Raw genomic sequence first — 13,359 nt, 5'->3', positions numbered from 1 at the left:
GAAGATGCAATATTGTAAAAAGATTCTAGAAGCTTGAGTTTCTGAAATAATTTAAGAGCAATGTATTTAAGGAAATCTTGTAAAAGTGATCATCACAGGGATAAAATTTCTATTTGAGCTAAATTAACGTTAATGAGCAGCCTGGTTTTCCACCCCTGACTTGTACTTGAAATATTGCATGTGTACACCCGTAGTGCTGCAAATAAAAGCTGTGTATACAGTTAAAAAGATGACAAAAGTAACATTCTTCATCATTGAAATTTGTGGCTGTAACACCATTTTCTATCTGCCTAAAATGCATACGCAGGAGCTGGTAATGTTGCTCTGCCAGAAAACCATGAGACAATACAACCCTAAGAGGATGAAGCCAGAGCTGTTTTCTGTATCGGTTCCTCTTACAACCAATAGGAGGAGTAGGTTTTTGGGTGGCTGAGAAGTATCCCTTTAAGAACAAGTATAAGTTGAAGGTAAGCCTCCCTGATGAACCTCTCTAAAATGCCACTTTAGAAAAGCCTGACTAGGATGGGCGTCCCCTAAGTGTGGGAAATATCCAAGTACCAGGGCAAGAAATTGGAAGTGACTTATTCAAAGGGTGGTTATCCAGTGGCAAATTAAGATTTCCTGGGGCCCTGTGCAAACAGAAAATTATAAGTCCCCCACCAGGTGGGGCAGGTTCCCTCTACGCCTGCCAGGGGGCTGTGGCTGGGCCCATCTGGCCTTCTCAGAACATCTGGGGTGAGTCAGGGGGTGTGAGCACTGCTGAGGTGAAGGTGGCCCTGGCCCCGGCCCCAGCCTGGCCCCTCTGTCCAGAAGGTGTCACGCAGCTGGGGCTGCAGTCTCCCAGCACTGTGGGACAGGCCTGGGCCAGGGCCTGGGCTGTGGCTGGGGCTGAGGCCGACCTGGGATGTGGTGGAGCATAGGGTTTGAACCACCCTTGGCTACCTGCCTGCCCCTCTGCCGGCCCTGGTGAGGTGGGTCTGTCCTGTCCCATCCTGTCCCACTGGCACTGGTGCCAGCAGCCACCTGCAGACAGAGGAGAGTGGGAGTGGGAGTAGGGCTACCCACAGGGCCTCCTGGCCCTGGGAAGCCACTGCCACCCATACAGAGCCCTGCACCCACCCTCTGGCCCTGGCCCAGCCAGAGGAGGCGAGGCGCACCCTGCCTGTTCCAGATGCCTGTGGCCAGGATGTTTGCCTGGGCTGTGCTGCTCCTGCAGTCCCAGGGAACCCCTGATTGGCAGGGGCCTCTGGGCCCAGGCCCATGCATTAATCTACCCCTGTGGTTATCCCTCCCATAGAAATAGAACCAGACTTGACCCACTTAAAAGAATGGACCTCCCGTTGGCCACAGAAACTACAACCAGTAGTGTGGAGCCACAAAGCCTACACATCGCTCTCACCCCCACTTCTGTATGGCAGCAGGTTTGTTTTAAGAAGCATCAAAACCTGACAGCTCAAGGATAAGAGAATTCTGGCAAGGTTAGTCTGTGCAATTCATGAATCGTTGCAAAAGGGAAGCCTTGCTATGAAGAGCAATTCTACCTCTATACATGTCTGTCGGCAGAAAAATCATGTGCCAAAGCTAGCAATCATGCCTCTTTTGAAACCCTTACACCTGCATGTAACAAACTCTCCATATATGTAAATGAAGAGGACATTTGGCACCTCCCTTTGGTTGGAGAGGCTGATCCATTTGTATGTTCCTAGCTTACCACTTGCTTAACTGCCTTGCTCCTAAAAGTAAAAAGCTTTGTTCTACATAGACCATCTGTGTTATTAATTGACTTAATGAGGATCTAACAGCCTTTATCTGATCCTGAAGAAGTTAATTGAGGGGATTGTGTTCATAATCTGCCTTGAGAGTCCTAATCTTATGTCCCAGCACTGCCAAGCAAGGATTGATTGATTGATTTGTGGTCTTAGAGTGAAATAACAACCCCCTGAGACAGACCTTGGCCGCTTCCCAAAGACAGTGTAGATGGCATTGGAAGCCAGAAAAAAACTCTTTCCTTGCGTCTGAATCAATGAGGCTAAGTCTTACTTCCTGGAAGATTCAAACTAATAAACAGCTGGCCTTGAGGCTCCATCCATACTCTGGTTGAATCATACCAGGTAACCATATTATTATTAAGGCATTAGAGTGGTTTCCTCCCAGTGCAAACAACAAAACCTTTTTTTCTGAGAACAGTGATCAATAATGATCCAAGGCTCTTTGTAGTCTGCAAGTAAAAATAAGTCTACACTGAATTATTTTCCTTTTCTGTGCGTTCAGGGCTTGGAAGGGGAGTTCCTTGTGGAATTAACCCTTCAAGAGGGGGAGGAGAGAGGACCCGGGCAACTATAAGCCAATTAGTCCAATTTCTTTCCCGGGGAAAATCCTGGAAAAAATCCTTAAGGAGTCTATGTGTAATAGGCTTGCAGAAGGTAGGATTCTGAGCAAGTAGGATTCTGAATGACAGCCAGCATGGCTTTGTCACAGGCAGGTCTTGTCTTACCAACCTCATCTCCTTCTATGATCAGGTAACCTGCCACCTGGATAAGAAAGAGGAGATCAACACTGTGTACCTTGACTTCCAAAAGGTCTTTGATCTGGTATCCCATGATGTTCTCACAGGAAAATTGAAGGGTTGAGTCAGGCTTAACTGCTCAACAGTCATGTGAGTAGGAAGCTGGCTGCATGGTAGGACCCAGAGAGTTCTAATGAATGGATCTGTGTTGTCCTCGCGAGAAGTGGCCAGTGGTGTCCCTCAGGGGTTGGTGCTTGGTCCAGTGCTTTTCAACATCTTTATCAATGATTTGGATGTGGGAGTGAAGAGCTCACTGGCCAAGTTCATGGGTGACACCAAGTTATGGGGGAGCATGGTCACACTTGACAATAGGCTGCAGATACAGGCAGACCTAGACAGGCTGGCAAGCTGGGCAGATAGAAACCAGCTGAAGTTCAATACTGAGAAGTGTAAAGTGCTCCATCTGGGAATGAACAATCCCCAACATACTTACAGGCTCGATGGCACCAAACTGACTAGCACAACGACTGAAAGGGACCTGGGGTAATAATAGACCATAGTATGAATATGAGCCATCAGTGAGATACTGTAGCCAGCAGAGCCAATAATACTCTGGCATGCATCAAGCAAAACCAAGGAAGTGATTTTTCTGCTTTACTTAGCATTGGTGAAACTGCAGCTGGAGTACTAAATCCAGTTCTGGGTGCTGCACTTCAACAAAGACGTGAAAAAGCTTGAGCGAATTCAGAGAAGAGCCACCCATATGATTAGAGACTTGGAAGGCAAGCCATACGAGGAAAGGCTGAGGGACCTGGGACTCTTCAGCCTAAAAAAGAGAAGGCTGAGGGGGGACTTTGTAGCAGCTTACCACTACATCAGGGGAAAACATCAAGGGCTCAGTGAACAACTGTTCACCGGGGCACCTTTGGGGAAAACGAGGAGTAATGGCCACAAACTCCCGGAAGACCATTTCATACTTAACACTAGGAGAAACTTCTTCACAGTTAGTGTCCAGACTGTGAAATAAGCTCCCTCCAGAGATGGTGCAATCACTTACACTGAAAATCTTCAAGAGGAGACTGGATGGTGACCCCAGTTGTCTTTCCTGCCTAGTGCAGGAGGCTGGACCCGATGATCTTGTGAGGTTCCTTCCAGCCCTTACAATCTATGAATCTACTGCTTCTGCTGATGTATATATTTCCTTTAACATCCTGGGCTGGCTAAAGACCATACATCTGTAGACAGAGAACCAAGAAACTATTGTTATAACAAAGTATAGTTTTCAGATCATGGTATGCACAGGACAGTTGGCAAATCTGGTCTTTGTTGTTCCCCGGCCTCTATTTTTGAGATGTCGGGTTTCTTCTGCACAATAATGCCATTATTCCTTCTTGCTGGTGGCTGGCATAAAATGGAGATTTTGTTCAAGTTCCATAATTTAAACCTGAATGCTGCATTTTGTTTGGATTACACCTTTTGTTGCAGGTGAAAAATGAGGCATATTCACTCTATCAGCAGTAACTGATTAACCTAATTATTGTTTCAGATTAAACTGGCATTTTAGGGATGCATTATTTCAATTTTCCTTTGGTGTTTCCATTCAGGTGATATGGGAAATTGGAGAGCTGTTAGGATTTTTTTTTTATAGAGAAAGAGAAAGTGTCAGTATGTCATACAGACTCACTCTCCGCCTTGTTTGCTCTGGCTAAAATATTCACAGGCCTAATGACAGTAAGTGAAAAATTCATTTAGCATCTTTAGAAAACCCCATTTACCTTTACTGTGCCTCCAGATTGTTGTTGCACTCCTAGGAATGTTTACCAGAAAACAGCCTAAACTTGCACAATAATTTATTTTTTGTTAATTATATTATAGGACTTGAAGATCTTTTTACTCTAGTCTAATGTAAAATTTTATAGTCCCTTACTAATTAAGAAAGATGGAATTGCAAATGGTGCTTTTTAAAATGCATAGTATAAAAAAAACATGGGCAAGTTGGAATATTAGCGCCTGCCTCGCCAGGCCATCAGCGACAGATAAGCTACAGAAGACTATATAATCACAGGCATTTGATGGAGATGTGATAATCCAGTACAGAGAACACAGAAGAATTCTGTTGACAGAAGTATAAGGAAGTATAAGGAAAGCTTGGCATTGACATGTATTTGACCTAGACATTTCTCTTAGACAGCTCTAGCTACCAACTGATGCCTACCAACAGCTCCTGTCAATTCCTGGACCTAGTCTTTTCCATGTAGGCAATATCTACTTTAGCATAGCTAAGTAATTTCCTTCTGATTTTTTTTTTATCACCAAGAAGTCATTCAAAATATTGCTTTATCTTGTCTGTTTCTTGTGCAGATTGTGCGTGGTATTTTTGATTGTTCAAACTGAAACTGCTATATGTAGGCCTGCTATGGATTCACACTTGAGTCTAACAAAATTGTACCATTGCTTAGTCAACAGTATTGTAGTAGTGTTGTTTCCTACATTCTGCTAGGATTTTGAGAAGCTTCATCAGACCAATACAGGAAGCCTACTAAGGAAATCTGGTATCTGCAGGTGATTCAAGACCAAAGCCAAACTATTAAGGACACTTTAGTTTTACTTCCCTTTTAGCCAGAAGCTTTGCTGTAGAGGAAGAAATTAATTCATATTTGGAACATGATACCTGTGTCCCAAGCCGCTGGTTAGTTTTATTGATCCTGATCTCAAATACTACTTTTAGAATCTTAAACAGGCACAATCTAGTCTTTCTAAACTAGACAGACTAAATATGACAGGCCAAATGCAGCTCTGGTATGTGAATATAAATTAGTGAAGTTAGCCTAAAATGATGCTGATCCTGCTGTCGTGCACACAAATCTATTTTGGGCAGGGGAGTTAAACTAGTTACTCTTGTAAATCTTCAGTGCTTTTTCTCCCTAAAAAGCTTTCTTCTATGCTGGACCATCTCTTATAGGTATACACCGTGTGTGACTGTCCCATTTTTTAGAGGGAAATAATGATTTATGTTTGCTGCTGTCTTACCTTGCATGAGTCTTACCACTTCTGTTGCATGTGGTAACATGCATGACCATCACCCTTAAGAAAGGGAAGAGGGATGACCCCACAAACTACAGATCAGTCAGTCTGAACTCAGTCCTGGGTAAAATCTTTGAAAAGTTGGTTAAAGAGGCCATCAATTACAAGCTGGTAATGGAAGGGGTGCCAAAAAGCAATCAGCCTGACTTTGAGGGGAGGTCATACATGACAAACCTTGTGTCCTTCTATGACTAGATCACTAACCATTTGGATGAGGGACACGAGGTTGACATCATCTACTTAGACTTCAGTAAAGACTTTGACTCTGTCTCCCATGTGATTCTCTCTAACAAACTGGAGAGTACAGGGCTGGACCAGTCTACAGCAAGGTGGGTAAACAACTGGTGTCCCCCAGGGATCGGTGCTTGGACCCATGCTATTCATTAATAACTTGGATGAGGGGGTGGAAAGCTCAAAGATTAAATTTGTGGACGAATACCAAGCTGTGGGGAAATGCAGACACACCACAGGATAGGGAAAAGACCCAGGATGACCTTGACAAACTGGATTTATGAGTGGAATGAAATCAGATACGGTTTAACAGGGAAAAGTGCAAGGTCCTTCACCTGGGTAGGAATAATCCTCACCACAGTTATACAATGAAAAGAGAAGGCTGAGAGGTGACTTGATAGCTGCCTACAAGTACATCAGGGGGGTGTATCAAGAACTAGGAGAGCAACTCTTCAGGAGGGCATCTCAAGAGAAGACAAGGACCAACGGGCATAAACTAATAGAGGGTAAATTCAGGCTGGACATAAGGAAAACCTTTTTGTCTGTAAGGGTCCACCAGAATTTGGAACACACTCCCAGCAGAGGTGGTGCAGTCGCCCTCCTTGGCGGTCTTCGAGATGAAGCTGGACAGGCATTTTGTTGTGCTCATCTGAGCCCAATAACTTCCTGCCCATGGCAGGGAACCAGACTTAATGATCTTACAGGTCCCTTCCGATTCTATGCTCTTATGATTTTATGGTGATGGTGATGGGGAAGGAAGATTTCTGCTAGACCAGAGGTAACAGATATGGCCCATGGACCAGCAGTCCTATCATTTGGCCTGCAGTGCTGTCTGTGGTCTTGGACTGGTGAGCTGCATGCAACAAAGCCTGGCCCTGGCCCTGCATGCCATATGTGGTGCATGGAGCCTGTTTTGTGTAGGCTGCATGTTGTGGGGCCTGGTGCCAGTTCATACTGTATGCAGTCCAGCAGTACGCTGGATCTGGGGCCAGTCTTGATTGGGACCAGTTCATAAACTAGAGCCATGTTCTTCATCCAGCCAAATGCATGATACTCCAGTGAAGAGAATCTTATTTACAGCACCTCATCTTATTACAGGTCAGCAACAAGAGATTTTTCCTTGCTGGCAGTTAAAATACAAACTGCCATTGAAGATAGTTTTATTTGTTGTTCCATTCCCAACTTGCTGGTTTTAAGGAAGGCCTGAGAAGATGCCACTTTATAACACAATAACAGTAAAGGGATTGAAATTAATTTCCTCAATCACTGATTTCTCAAAGGGCAGACTGTCTCTAGCATTCAGAGAATAACAAACCTCGCTTGTCTAAACAAGCAGGATATCAGTTTGGGAGCAGAAATCTGGCAATGCCCAGACCCTCACTGAACAAATTGTGACATTGGATGAGTTCCTATCATCCTCTGAGCCTGTTTATCTTCCTCTCTAGTGATTTATCATCCTCTACAAATGATTACAAACATTAACTTTTAACATCTCAAAATACCTTGTGAATATAATGATATGGTCAAGCTAATGTAAGGAATTCAGTCAAAACTCCCTATCTGCAGAGGGTAAAATGGAGGCACTAGGGTCAGTAGGTCCCTAGAGCAGTGGTTCCCAATCTGTGGTATGTGTACCACCAGTGATATGCAGAAAACTAGTCAGTGGTATGCAGCAGCAACCAGTTGGGGTACTCAGAGCACTTGTGCCCAGCCCAGGCTCCCAGCGGGGCACAGCTCCAGCCTGAGCTGCATATCACAGCAAGGGGAACAGCCTCTGCCAGGCTGTCTGTATTGCCACCTCTCCCCACACATATGTGCAGCTTTCTCACTTGCCGGGTACAGGAGGGAAGCCCTGTATGCTGGAGTTGGCTGCCTTCCCACCTCCCAGGAGAAGGTGTCTGAGGCTTCCCTCTGGTGCCATGCATCCCTGGTGGGGAAGGCTTCTGGCTCCCTAGCATGCGGGGCTTCCCTCCCATGTGATACAGGCTGCCCAACAAAGGATATGCCCCTCACTGCAATTTGCAGCACTGGCTGGAGCCACACCCTGCTGGGAGCCCTGAGTACCATGGGGGAATGCAGGGGACCCCCACAACACTCCCACCCTCCCTCACACCCCACAAACCCCAAACATCCATGCCCTGGCCCTCAACCCCCCACATATAGACAACCTGCCAACATACCCTATGCTCCCCCACACACACAGCTACCCCCCCTTACGATCCCCTCACACACTCTACCATACATACACACCCACATCCTCCTACACCCCGCCTAGTGGTACTTAAGGTTGTATCATTTTAAATTGGTGGTGTGTAATTTGTCAGAGTTTGGGAATCGCTGTCCTACAGAATGCCCACCCCCAAGCAAATGATAAATTATGGCATAGATGGGAACAGAATCTAGGACACAGGGTTAAACTAAAAGAAAAAAATGATTCTTCCCCAAGCATTGCTCATAAGCAAATCTCCCAGCCAGATGCCATTCATTCAGGAGATTCTCATTGTATGGTAACCTCTCATTTCTGTGTGCTTTGAACAGCAGGATAGTGATCAATTATGATCATTTAACAAGCCAGCATTGGTGTACAGTGTTTCCTTACTGAAAAGAAGAAAACCAATACATGACTTCCTCTGTGTTTTTTTCATCCTTTTTTTAGCCTCCCTAGACATAGCCAGAGAATCATTTCATTTTGTGAATAATTTGAAGTCATTCTTTAGAACTATCAAAGCTAAAATTTAATATTTAGTTTAAGTTAATTTAATTTTGGATTCTTGGCTGCTAGATGACAACCCTGAAGAAAAATCATGAGTTTTCTCATCCACCACAAGCTGGCTTAGTTCTCAGTCCTCCATTTACTTGGTTACTCTGCCTTTCTGAAGGAATGTTGTGTGTAATATATACCTTTTTAACATAACATTTAAACTGGCTACTGGGCTACTTATGCTGGGCTTAACTGTGTAGGAAAGTTAACATTTGCACACTTCATTATACAGCAGCATGACAGATCATCAGAATCCATATACTCTAGAAGTAAATGTTAAAGTCTGTTTGTGATCTGAAAACATCAGTGTAAAAATCTCTGAAATGTTCCTTGTTCATTCATTTGATTGTCTATTAACTTAGTTCTGATTGAAGTTAAAATGTTCTCCCCTAGCCTCAGACTGATTTCCAGACCAAGATTTGGAAAACAGTTTATGATCTGCCTTTCGGCTTTAAACTTCCCCACTACCAATGTCTTAACAATAGTGGAATCAGAATATAGTGAGCAATTTAGTTAATGATGGCTGAGACAGAAAAGAAGACATCTCATTTTTTTTCTGTGATTGCTTCTGCAGTACCAACAGTGCAGAAAATGATATATTTATATGGAAAGTAAGAGTTATGCACACCTGAAACCTATGCAGAAAATTCTCAAACAATTGTAACCCATACTAAAAGAAGATCCAATTTTTAGAGAGATCTTCCCAGAACCACCATTCTAGCCTTTAAATAAGCACTGAACCTTGCCAACCTCCTCACCAGGAGGAAAACTTCCTGTGGCCCAGAACACACTGAATGGATCCAGACCATGCCAAGACAAGAAATGTAGAACTTGCCAACATACGTACACCACCCCCACAATTACTACACCCCACAACAAAACGATCAACATTCCTGGATTTTATATCTGCACCTCCAGAAATGTAATGTCACATCCAGTGCACTAAGTGCCCTTATGGAAAATATGTAAGACAAACTGAACAACTGAGTACAAGAATGAACGCACACTGAAAATCCATTAAAGACAAAAATATCCAACTACCTGTGGGTGCACGTTTCTCACAAAGCAACCACTCTCTCTCCAATCACTCAGTTCTAATCCTCAAAGGGAATTTACAAAAGACTTTTCACAGATGAGCCTATGAACTTCACTTCATCAATCTACTGGGTACAAAAAAATCATGAACTAAATACAGACATTGGATTTACGGCACATTATAAACTGCCTAACTTCTGATAACCCAGGTAACATCTTTAATAATTACCAGCTACTTCTTATCACCAGGTCTACATTCCTGCCACTCCCCACCCCCACCTGTTTCTTACCCACTGACTGCCTCAATTTGCATTTTCACTGACTGGCATTCTTGTATACTGGCCTCTGGCTTCTATTCTATCCCATCCAGGAGGAGCTCAAAACAACTGCAGGCACTTACTTACCCTGAAGAAGGGTGTTTTTACTGGCAAGCTTGCAAAGAAGAATTTTTCCACCTATTTTAGTTGATCTAATAAAAGGGTATTGGATTTACCCAAAGAACCTTGTCTGCCTTATGCATTAATGGTAAATGTTGCAAATGCACCCTATTCAAGGAATACCAAGGTGTGATTCCCAGAATACTGTTACCTGGTTTTAAATTATTGTTGCACAGCACCTAGAGGCCTCAGTAGGGTATCAGGGCTGCACTGTGCCAATGATCGCTTATATGTAAAACAAAAATATGGTCTGCCTCAAAATTAGCCAGGCTGGAATTAATTGTACTACATTTTGATCCTTTATACTTTAGTGTATTCTGAATGTGCTCTGTTTAGTTTCTGCTAAGGGCTTGTGTATATGTGAAGACATTCAAGTATGGCAAGAAGGAAGAATTAACTTTGTCTGACAAGGACACTTATTATGAGGAGGAAAAATGGTGTGCAGCTTGGGATAGAAACCTGATTTATTATTTCAGAACCATCTCTGTCCTGTCTCAAGTTATTCTCTTTTCTAGGCTTAGCTGAAGGAAAAGCCCCATGTGCTGCATGTGTCCTTCAAACTGAGTCAAAGCAGGTAGTCTCACTTAGTTCCATTTCTGTCTCCGGGCTACTCTTCATGGGAGCTGCATCTCTCAACTGCCACCTGACACAGAAACCTGACTTAAATCTCCAAGGTTTCAGCCAAGGGTGCTGCATAATTTTGCAAAGCAAAACATGACAGAAAATATCCAATATTACCTTTTATAGGTGGTATGCTCTAACATGGCTATATTCACTGACACTGCAAGTGGCTAGCACTTTTCAGCTGCTACAGATAACAGGATGTAGCATGTAAGGCACTACCGGCTGTGTCTGGGAGTGCTATCCATGCTGCATTTGTTTGGAGTGGCAGGCACCATGGTGGATGTAATGATCAGGCTAGAATTGAGGTTAGGGTTCAGCCACTAGAGTCTGAGGGTAAAATTTAAGATGGGGTTACTAGGCTATCTTAGCCCTGAGAATTGTGGTAGGCAGGGCTCTTCGTGCTGTGCTGCTGGTTGAGGGTAATAGACCCGTCCCAACTAGGGTTAGGGTTAGGACTGGAGTTAACTTGTCCACTGCTAGCAGTCAGCAACCATAACAGAGCTATCGTTAAGGGTTGAACTGATAGGATAGTCTGGGTTTGGATTAGGTGCAACTCTCTCTGACCAGGTTCTCCTTGGGGCCCCTGGCAAGGATTACTGCTCTGGCTAGGGTTCAGGTAGAGTTAGGGCTTCAGTCTGAGGGTTCACAGAGCTGTGGTTGGTAGGATTATGTATTCTGGATTTTGAGCTAGGGGGGATAGGCTCTAGCTAAGGTAATGATAATGGTTAGGATTAGCATTTCATCAGCCAAGGTAGCCAAGCTAGACTTAAGCTTAAGATTTGTAGGGGACCCCAGGCTAAGATTAGGGCTGTGGTTGTTTGGAGTCTCAAGGGTCTGTTTGTTTGGGGTGATGGGAAGGGTCAGATTGGGGCAAGTGCTAGGTTTCAGTTGCTTTGGGTCACAGCATGAGGGAAATGGAAAGACTAACCATGTCCTGATTTTCTTTAGCTGATGGCCCCACACCTTGGCTAGGGCTTATGTTAGGGCTAAAGTTAGGGTTTCAGCTGCTAGGGGTTAGAGAGCTGATTAGGGTTTGTTCTGGAGGGGTCACCAGTGTAGTTTGTCAGGTAAAGAAATCTGGTGGTACACAGTGGGGAAGAAATATAATTCCTCTCCTGAAACTGAAATGGAAACAGAAAACAGGCAGTTTTCTTAAATGAAAATAATGGCTCTTTGCAGTCTCTAATTTCTTAGAAATGTCATGGAACAGTCTTCTTTGTTGGTACATGGTTGGTTTCTTTTTCAGAATTTATTTTTCCAGAATATTTTGCTTTGTCATACAGGGTTCAGAGGCTTGTGATAGCTCAGGCAGGGAAGACAGAGATGTTCTAAGTGTGACTATGGGAGAAGGAAGCCTGTTCTCATGTATTGTCTCTGGCCATTGCGGAATTTATTTTAAAGTTAAAATACCTGGAATTTCCCTAATAGATTTTATATTATGAATTTCAGACATGACATGAAATAGAAGCCCAAGACTTCAACATGAACAAGTTCATCACAGGAAGCTTTTTTTTTGTGTGGCTATTTTCTAATCTGGAGTACTGGTAGAACATAAATGGTGACTGAGGATGTTTCCCTTGGGGCACAGGATCGGGAGTCAGGATTCCCAAATTATTCTTGGTTTGTGATCTCAGGCGGACAAAGATATGCCTGTGCCAATTTACCAACTTAGAGAATGGGGAGAGGAGGAGACACAACATAATTTACTGGTTGCATAAAGATGGGGACAAGGTTAATTAAAGGGACTATGCCAGGTTAAATTTGGCCCCCAAACCTGGAAGCCAAACAAAATGTTTATGAAGGAGTTTTCTTTCATTTTAGTAGAAAAGTGGTTTTCTGTCAGTCTGTCTTCATGATCCATGCTGAGAGGTGAAAAAAATGCTGAGGTAATAGTTTTTTTCCAAGCATCATTCAGTTAAAGAAATTTTTGATGAAAGAGATTTTTTACTTTATTTGCATTCAGGCAATGCTTAACAAACTGGAACACACATATGCCTCCCGGTGTGTGCACACAACATGAGAGAGAGGTGAACTGCCTTGAGAAATAATGTTCTGTCAATGGGCAAGATGTGCTAGAGTCAGGAAAGGAAGTCAAGGTGAAGGCACTTGTCAGGGTGAAGTTTGGAAGATGAGACAGCTGCAGAGATGGAGATTGAATCCAGGTCTCCGGACATCCGTGCCAGTATCCTATTCCCTAGAAATGTCAACCCTCCAACCTGAAGAAAACTTTAATCAGTAACCCAGCACCTTCTTCTGTGGGAAAGTTCCCTGATAACAGCACTTACCAGTATTATTTTTAAAGAAGCTCAAAAACAAGACCTGATGAAAAAATAGGAACATTTGTGCAAAGCATCAAACAAAGCTAAGAGGTTAGTTTGCTTTTTAATGAAATTCCAGCTTCAAAGCCTGAGCTCCTTTTTCACTGGGGAGCAGAGCTTTCTTTAAGCAATGTTTAGAGGACACTAGTCTGCAAGGGTAATCATTCCTTACCTCCAGTAGGAATAGCTCACACACCAGTATTTCTGAAAAGGTTCTCTTTGTGAATAATTGAATTTGTCTCCAGAGTTCAAGATTTCTTTTTCTGTGGGACTGACTGCAGCTCTGCTTTCTCCTCAGATTCAGCTTACTGTAATTGAGGTAGAAGAATGGTATTGCAATTGAGGTTTTTGTGACCAGGCAGC

Source organism: Crocodylus siamensis, chromosome 1 (genome assembly GCF_052110815.1).
Source record: "Crocodylus siamensis isolate JL-2025a chromosome 1, ASM5211081v1, whole genome shotgun sequence".
Lineage (NCBI taxonomy): Eukaryota > Metazoa > Chordata > Crocodylia > Crocodylidae > Crocodylus > Crocodylus siamensis.
This window is presented reverse-complemented; position numbering follows the sequence as displayed.